This window comes from Lygodium microphyllum, unplaced genomic scaffold (genome assembly GCF_053477565.2).
Source record: "Lygodium microphyllum isolate KBCC unplaced genomic scaffold, Lygodium_microphyllum_v1.1.10 scaffold_653, whole genome shotgun sequence".
In the NCBI taxonomy this organism is placed as follows: Eukaryota; Viridiplantae; Streptophyta; class Polypodiopsida; order Schizaeales; family Lygodiaceae; genus Lygodium; species Lygodium microphyllum.
The window spans coordinates 5,701-14,854 of NW_028230095.1; the positions used below are offsets into that span (position 1 = coordinate 5,701).

Below are 9,154 nucleotides of genomic sequence, written 5' to 3' on the forward strand. Positions count from 1 at the left end.
TTCTGATTATCCCATTCTTTTGCCCTCATGTTCATATCTTTGAGGCTTTCCCCCTGCCTCCGAGCTAGCAATGTCAGTCTCTATGCTCTTGGTCTTCCATCTCTGTCCTTAGCTTTTTATGCTATTCTTGTGCAACAATAGCCTCTTGGGTTAGTTTTTCCACCTCTCTTTCATACCTACGAGTTCTTTACTCCCTCAGCTCCTCCAGCTCTTCTGTGGCTTTAGTGATTTTCTCCATTTCAGCTTGTAGATATTCTTAGCGTGCGACAATCTCTTGATTGTGTTGTCGTAGGCATCATGTGGCCTCCGTTTCTTCATTCAAGTGCACTTGCCATTTAGCTTCTGTCTCTTCCTTAGCTTGTAGCTGCTCTTTGAGCTCTTTGACTTCCCTTTGGTCCATGGCCATTTGGCGTGTTTTCTCCAACTGGGATGTAGCCATGGCCTCCTTTTCAGCTTCCAACTCTACTATCGTGGTTCTCTTCTCCTCCTTGGCTGTCTCTAATTGAGAGAGGAGCTCCTTGACATACTCGTTGTATTCTTTGGGTGGCCTCTCTGTTGTAGGGATGGAGGTTGTAGAGCCTACCACCTTTTTCCTCTTAGGGTCTTTCCTTGACTCGGCATCTGCCACAACCGGCCTTTTAGTTCCTACAAGTGGGGTTCCTTCTCGTGCTTCTTGTCCCATTTCTTTATTCAAAGTATTGGACCCAAGCCATTAGGTTGCTGGTGTCCACCTAGGTCATAGAACTGGGAGTGGAGATGGCGGTGGTGATGGCGGGTGTCAAGAGAGTGGGAATAGGGGTGATTGGGGCCTTTCCCTTGCCCCTTCTTACACTACAGGTGTGGCACAAATTCTAGCACCTGGGCGCTTGAGCTCGGCCCTTCATTTTTGATTGAGCTCGCATGTTCTGGCTCATCATGCATGGACTGCTGCTCAATGGACTTGCACGTGGCGAGGGTTATGTCTTCCTCCTCCTTTTTTCTCAACTCCTCCTCCTCCTCTTCCTACTTTCTCTTTCTTTCTTCCTCGTCCTTTGTGGACTCTTTGTGGGCTTTTTGCAAGTCTGTCTTTTCATGTTTCCTCCTCTCCTCTTCCTGTTGTTCTTGTGTAATTTTCTTATTTGTCTTCTTAGCCTTTCCTCCGCTAAGTTGCTCTTGTTGTTTGATGTCTTCTTCTTCCTCACTCAGTGTCCTTTCACTAGACTGCGCCTCTTGTTCTTGGTGAGGTGGCGACCTGCTTCGTGTTTCATCCACCCCTTCTCCTCCTTCTTCTTGCCCTTGTCCCAAGGCTTCCCTAATGATCACGGTGAGGACCCCTCCGAATCCAACGGTTGGAGCCTTTGAAAACGATGCTTTCCTTTTAGCTTTGGTGGTGGTAGATTCTCCTCCGGCAATCTGTCCTCCTGTTGCCAAGGCTTTTGTTGAGGTCTCAATGGTATTTCTCACAAAACCATTGAGGTTCACTTTATCCAGTGACCTTGCTGCGACCCTCTCTAGTAGGGAGACGTTAATGCGGCTCATGATGGTGTTGTATCTTTGACTAGAAAACGATGCATGCACCATTTTTGGCTTGGAGTTGGATTTTGGGGTTAGGGATATCCGCCAAGCTGATGCCGTCGTTGGTGTGGACTTTTACCTTGTCCATTCCTAGCAAGGCATATATATCTCTTTTTGGCTTCATCTCTACTTTGTTTGCCAAGCCCAATGCCTTTTCCACCACCTCTGGTGTCAATTCAATCTGCACCTAACAGGTTTCCTCTCCCTCATGCATAGTTACAGTGCCGCGGTTCCTGTGGAAAGTCCTTAGGAACTTTGCACTGTGGAAATAGTCCACCCCTGGCTTACTGCTTCCATGTATTTCTATAGATTGCATTGCTTGATGATCTGTCTCACGGACCGCTCTTCAATGATCACATCTTCTAGGCTGAAGATATGCCGAAACTTGAACTGGTTGAAGGCTCATGTTTCCACCACCAAAACCCCATATTTTTCTTGTTCTTCCTCTAAAGAAGGCATATAAGAGAATTAGGATGTATCTGTCAATCTTCAAGTCTAATGGATACCTCAAGAGAAGGAACTGGTTGAAAAGGGGCCAGTAAATTTTGTATTTTTTCCCAAATCGACCTATGATGCATTCCAAGTGAGAGTCTGCATACAACAGGGAATGACATGACATGACCTTTTGCATCCAAATTGTAAGCCTTAATGGGTTCAATAATTGCCAATAGTTGAGAAAAAACAGCAAACCAATGTATACTTTCTTTGAGCAAAGAGTTCTCGAAGGCTGGAGGCCTTGCCAACCAATGTGTTTGTGAAAGAACTTCTTTCCAATCTTGAAGAGGCATATTAGAAAACGGGCAACCAGGAATTTTACCTTCAAATCTGCCCATCAAAACCTCCCATTGATATGTAATCCAATGTCCATAAGCTTTCGTTCTCATGGAAGTGCACATGGTAGCCAATATAAGCGTCCATGGTTGGGATTGTTCAAAGAACATAAGCATCAAAGTAACTTTTCTTGCAAGTACATGATAATGAATATTGAGAATATTCTATCCCCCATGCATTTTTGGTGTACAAACCAAAGTTTCTTTCAGCAAACATAAAGCTTTGCACTTTGGTTGAGTTTTCCATAACAAATCCATTGCTTGCGACATGAAGGTAGAGATGGCCACTTTAGTCCAGGATATCAATGGAAAATAAAACTGAATGTAGGTCATAACAATAGATTGGACAATTCCCAATCTAACATGAAACGGTCATGTGGACAATTTCCAATAGCGCATTTTAGATCGAAGCTTATCCATGACCCAGTGAATTTTTTGCCTCATGGACATGTGCTAACCAATCGGGTATCCCAAATGTCTAACAACCTCATTTGGCATCACAATCTAGCCCAACCATAAAAGAGAATGCCAGTCACAAGCCTTCAGAGGTAGTAATTTAGATTTAGCAACGGTAACATGTAACCCAGGTGCTTGTCCAAACTGAGGGAGAGTATCCATTAATGTACGAAGAACCATGGGATCATTTTCAAGCATAAAGAAAGAGTCATTAGCTTATGCTTGCTCCAAGAAGGAATGAGGAAGTCCGGGAATTTTCAACCCATGTAAGGTTCCGTCATGCAAAAGTTTATCCAAGTATAGCAATAACGGATGGGTCGCAATAGCATAAAATAATGCACTTAAAGGGCAATCTTGGTGACTAGAACATCCCAAAGTCCATGGCGATGTAATCTCACAATCAAGAAGACATTGAGAGGAGGCATCCCCATACAACCAATATACAATATCCACCATTTAAAGGCCAAAGCCTAATTTATGCATGGTCTGGGAAACGAAATCCCATCGAATCGTATCGAATGCTCTGGCAATATCCACTTGAACACACACACACACATTGCGTGACTGGTACCAATTTTACAAGCATTCAAAAGCTGAAGTGCAAGGCCCAGATACTGTGGTAACGTTTCAGGATGTGAAGCAATGCCAAATCCTCCTTAGGCTTCTAGGTCATGATGTTGTTGAGCATGTATGCTTGGCATATGCTCTCTTGAATCTTTTACAAAGACACCTTACCAATCTACGTATCCACCAAAGAATTGATGATTAGTTGACAGCACGAAACGTCTCGTTTAGTCTGAATTTCGATCAAATTAGGAAGATGATCGATCTTGAGCTTAGCTTTTTGTTTAATGGTGCGTGCAGCAAAGCTACTGCTGGCAGATTGTAACAAGGAATAGGAATTGCTACAATGGAGCTCATAAGGCTCGGCATAAACCAATAGAGCTTCCATTAAAAATCGATTTAGCACACATGTTGGTAATTGTTGCCCTATTAATTGAGTTTCTGCAAATTCACAAGATTGTGAGGTTCAATTGGTTGAGAGTTTGGATGGAATCCAAGTACATTACAAAGGGCCGTCTGGCTGGCATTTCAGGTAGCTCAAGAAACCATGTTCATTATAAGCACCTGAAAATGGGACACGCCATCAAGGATAGTACAAGCAATCATTTCCAACAGAGATGAAGGCAGTTACATCTTATCAATCAGCGAGCAATCGCATGTGCATTTAGATTTGTGGAGAAGCCCAAGAGCACTCATTAGAATTTCAAACTTGGGCACCTCTTCTCATTCTGGTGGACGCCTTGAATCTTGTCAGATGGCATTACCTGACTCAGTTTCAAATTGATAAATTGTGTGAGGTGCAAACCTTACAATTGGAGATCACTAATCTCTTTGCACAAGTTGACATGGAGAAGCTGCAAGATCACTTGATCCATAAGATGGTTGCAAGATACAAAGTTCTCGACGGATTCAAGGATCTAGGGCAGCTAAGGAGCGAAATATTAAAGAACATATATAATGTTCCTTTTGATGAGGATGAAGGCTTGCAAGATGTTCTTGTGAGATGCCATCTACAAACATGTGTCTTCGAACTCCATCTTGTACATTCATCTATTTATGGGGGACATGCTCGAGATATGGATGTGATTGTGAACATAGGGATATTGACAAGGTATTGCATGCATTTGATGCTCAAGAAGCCTAAGCTAATGTTGGAAGACCCAGATGTGGCCAACGTGTTGTATACTAGTGTGAAGTAGAGGCTAAAGTTGTCGTTCCTAAAGAATGCTCATGTGGGAGGCCTTTCTCGAGTATGGTGGCGATGATCTCGAATATGGCGGTATTAGTTTGCAATTCGCCCTGAGTCTGCATCAAAAGATGTCGAAACAAGAGAATTACCTAAAGTGGCAACTTCTTGCAAATGTGTGGCTAGACATTCTAATGCACATTGTCTATTCTTTAGAGGATGCTAATCCACATACCGAGTGGCTAGCCAAAGGAGGGGAGCTCTCTCTCTTACATGCTCTCTCTCTCTCTCTCTCTCTCTCTCTCTCTCTCTCTTTTATTGTCTCTTCTTAGCTAATGCAGTCAACCGTCAGCATCTTCTTACGTTTGTCTTTGAACTCCATCTTCTACATTCATTTGTTTATGGGGGACATGCCCAAGATATGGATGTGATTGTGAATATTGGGATATCAAGATATTGCATGCATTTGATGTTCTATAATCCCAAGCTAATGTTGGAAGGCCCGAATGTGGCCAACATGTTGTATATTAGTGTGAAGAAGAGGCTAAAGTTGTTGTTCCTAAAGAATGCTCATAAGCCAAAGTGGGAGGCCTTTCTCAAGTATGGTGGTAGTGACCTCAAAGATGGCGGTATTGGTTTGCAATTTTCCTTGAGTCTGCATCAAAAGATGTTGAAAAAAGAGAAGCACCTAAAGTGGCAGCTTCTTACTATGGCTCCCTCTCTCGGTGAACTAGCAGTTCGTCGCTTTGTCGTTGTGGCTCCCTCTTGCTATCTTTGTCTCTATCATCTCGTGCACTCTCCATCTGTGCTTTTTGAAATGCTCTTATACAAAACAAGGTAATGATCTCTTGCGGTTGGGGAGACGAATTTGTTGCGTCGCTTAAGCGATGAAAAGTATCGTCGCTTAAGCAACACAAAGCAATGTGTAAATGTCGCTCTTTGAGTCATTTTCACAATTCGCTTATGCAATGGCAAGTTTTTTTTTAAAAAAAATTATGTCGCTTATACAATGACAAAGTCACCTATGTGACAACCTTGTCATTGTATAAGTGATGCTTGAATATTTTAATCCCCTCACATAGCCCCCAATGGCTAGTAGTGCTACTACCTGAGCTGATAAACCCATTGGAGGGTACACTATAGACTCCACCCTTGATATTAGAGGAGATGGTGGACCTTTTGGACCTTTTGCTAATCTTGGAGCCTAAGATAGAGACAATGATTGATACATTACTACATGTGAATGTTGAGTCATCTAATCCACTATGAGAAAAAGCGTCCATACCATTCTGTGATGGGTGTCGAGTATCTCACTTAAAAATGCTTCTTGCACTCCTAAGTGTACATGCAAAGTACGGGTGGAGTGATGCAAGTGTAATTGAGTTGTTTAGGTACACACTATGCTCCTTTATTTTTGAATCCATTATAAATTGATTTTTATGCTCTTCAAGGTACTTGTTCTTTTATTTTCAAGTTGCTAAAATATCACATATTGTCACCTAGAAACACGATACTTGAGTCCCATGATGATGCATGATTGGTGTTAGGAAAGCTTGGCATGGACTACAATAGCATCCATGCATGTGTCAATGATTGTATGTTGTTTCAAGAAGAGTAGGGGACTATGGAGACATGTCCAAAGTGTAGTGCTCACAGGTATCGATAGTACTTGTAAGGAAAAACTATCACTTAGAAGATTCTCAGAAACCTTTCAATTATAATACGTATACATTAGATATTTCCTAGATCAAGAATGACAAGCTTGACAACATGTCATGCACAAAATAGATCCATATATGGAGTCCAACAACTAACAGTAGATTCATGTGCATGGAGCCACATTGACTCTACCTTTCTAGGATTTACACAAGAACCAAGGAATCTTCGGCTCGGTCTTGCTATGGATGGCATGAATCCATTTGGTCTCTACTCAACTTCTTATAGTATGTGGCCTATAGTCTTTGTAAACTACAATATCTTGCCATGTATTTCTAGAAAAAAAGGATACCTAATCCTTAGCTTGCTCATTCTTGGGTGCTACAAAGTCTAGAACATGGATGTTTACCTTTGTTGATGAGCTCAAGATTTTATGAGAGGAGGGGGTCGCTATGGAAGACATGAGGAAGCATGATGATCAGTGGTCGACTAATATATAACCATTCCCATGTGGACCATGCATGACTTTTCAAGATTCAGGGAGTGCTCGCATAAGTAGTGGGCTTCCGTTTTCATTGTTGATATCTAACATGGCTTGTTCAAGTTTGAATTGACTAGATAAGGGTATTGTGAGAGTATGGTTACCTCAAGTTATCATGCATGTCAATTTTTTGGGTCACAATAAGACTCCCGAAGGTCATAGACCATGAAGAAGATGGTATATTAGAAACATGCTATCAAAGGGGTTTTAGTCGAAAGGTCATATCCACCGGGGATCAAAGAGAGAAGGAAGTAGAGAATAGGAGATAGAAGAGAAGAAAAAGAATAGACAAGAGGTACACAAGATAAAGACAAAGCTCAATGACTCAAAGCATTATGTATTGATAGAACTTGAGAAGATAAATAAAATCCTTCTCTAGGACTATAGGAAGCAATCTCCAAGCAGTAGATCTCCTAGAGCTCCTCGGTAGTCCAAAAATGTGCACCAAACATTAGCTTCTTCTCTACTACTCAAATCGCAGATGTAATGGTTATGTTGACTTTGATAAGGGGATAAAAATCCAAGACACCTGCTCAAAATTCTTCCAGATCACTCCTTCTCCCCATTCTGAGTGTTGTTTGTTGTGTGTAAATTGCAATCACACGCTGCATGAGTCTCCAAGTTTAATTTTTTATGAGCTCTCTCAAAACTAGCTGAAAATCCACTTGCTTTTTGCATGTCACCCTGTTGTAGAAGCTGTCTATACCTTTTTAGGATATTTACAATAAATAATATCCAAAATACAAAAAATAGACTAAACTTGTCCAAAAATGTTATATTTTGGACCTATCTATACTATGGACACTAACACTAATGACTAAGATGACATTGACGCTCTAAATTCATAAGAAAGCTAGATAATGATGCACTCCAGTGTTTTCCACAGTGTGTCTATGTAGTAGCATGACATCCACCCCCTCTAAACTTGTACATCCTCTCATATGTGCCAAAGTTGTAGTTGTCACTAGATTTTGAGTCCTCCTCATCCTCTACAATTGGAGCCCCAAGAGGAACACCAAGGAAAAGGGTTTTCTATTGCAAGAAAATCTATCTTGTAACATCAACAAGCTTTTGTTTCATCCTTTAGAGAACCACAACAAGGGAAAGAACCACTCTTCACGTAGTATCATAGTAGATACCTCCCACGGATTTGATAGAATCAGCCATAATCTTCAACATCTTCATAGAATCCATCAATACAACAAGAAACACAAAGGAATATACCATTTTTTAATTAAAATAATCACATATGATTCATCTTCATTGTCTTCATAGTTCTCTCTCAATCTCTCATAGATAGACACATTGTTTTGATAGAATTGGCTATCTGTGACTCTCTCTCTCTCTCTCTCTCTCAATCAATAGTACATCATCTCCTCTCTACAATACTCAATAATCACTCATAATAATCCTTATTAGGTCGTGGATGCACCTCCCAAGAGGCATGGGAGGTATGAAAGGGCACCAGAGCCACTACATTGTCTCTTCATATCTCACTACTGTCTCTGACACTCCAGTCTGCTCTTCAGTCTTCAACAGCTACTTCTTCCATTTGTTTTAGCTCTTTTGAACTTACATTCATCCTTTCCAAAAGTTAGAAAACTTTCCCAAAGTCACACCCTCATTCCACAGTACACTTACATAAGATCTACATGACAGAACATAATAGAAACAGAGCAGAGACAGAAGCTTTACAGAGGTCTAAAGAGGGTTATAGAAGGTCATCAGAGAACATCAAAATCTCATAACTCATACTAAAACCATTTCAAACTATAAAAAACTATTCAATAAGCTTTCAAAAGGCCTCAATCTTCATCAATCATCAATCCATGCTTCATATGAAAGAAAATTAGAACAAAACAGAAGTTAAACAGAAGGTATCAGAACCTCAGCAGAACCTATCAAAACATCACAGAGCCTCATATTTCTACTAAAAATCATCATGAGTTTCCAAGCAGTAAAGCCAAAAATGTTTCAAAATGGCACTCGTAAGAAAATAATTAAGTTGCTAATTAGAAGAGGTTTAGAAAAGAAAAACCCTCCGAATTTGGCTACCTGGAAGTGATTAATGAGAGAATATATGATTCATTTAAGAGGTCGGGTATTAAATATCTTCAATCTTTAATAGACATTAAGTGTCACATTTTTAGTCTTATTCTCTTGAAAATTGCAAAACCTTGTATTTTTAAATTTTTGCATCAAAAGACGTCACTCATTTGTGTTCCTCGACGTTCAATTTCTGCACCTCTCTTTCCTATGGTTTTTATTTTCTTCTCTATGATATTGTTGTCATGTTTAGGGTTCCCTACGAAAATGTTTACTAGTACCTCTTCTAGTAATACAAGCGCAGCCCCACCATGCAAGTAT

At 40.6% G+C, this 9,154-nt stretch overlaps 1 pseudogene; it reads left to right on the forward strand.

Moving 5' to 3' along the window:
- Positions 1-756: 756 nt before the first annotated feature.
- LOC148007996 (uncharacterized) lies at positions 757-4,849 on the forward strand (annotated as a pseudogene).
- The last annotated feature ends 4,305 nt before the right edge of the window (positions 4,850-9,154 follow it).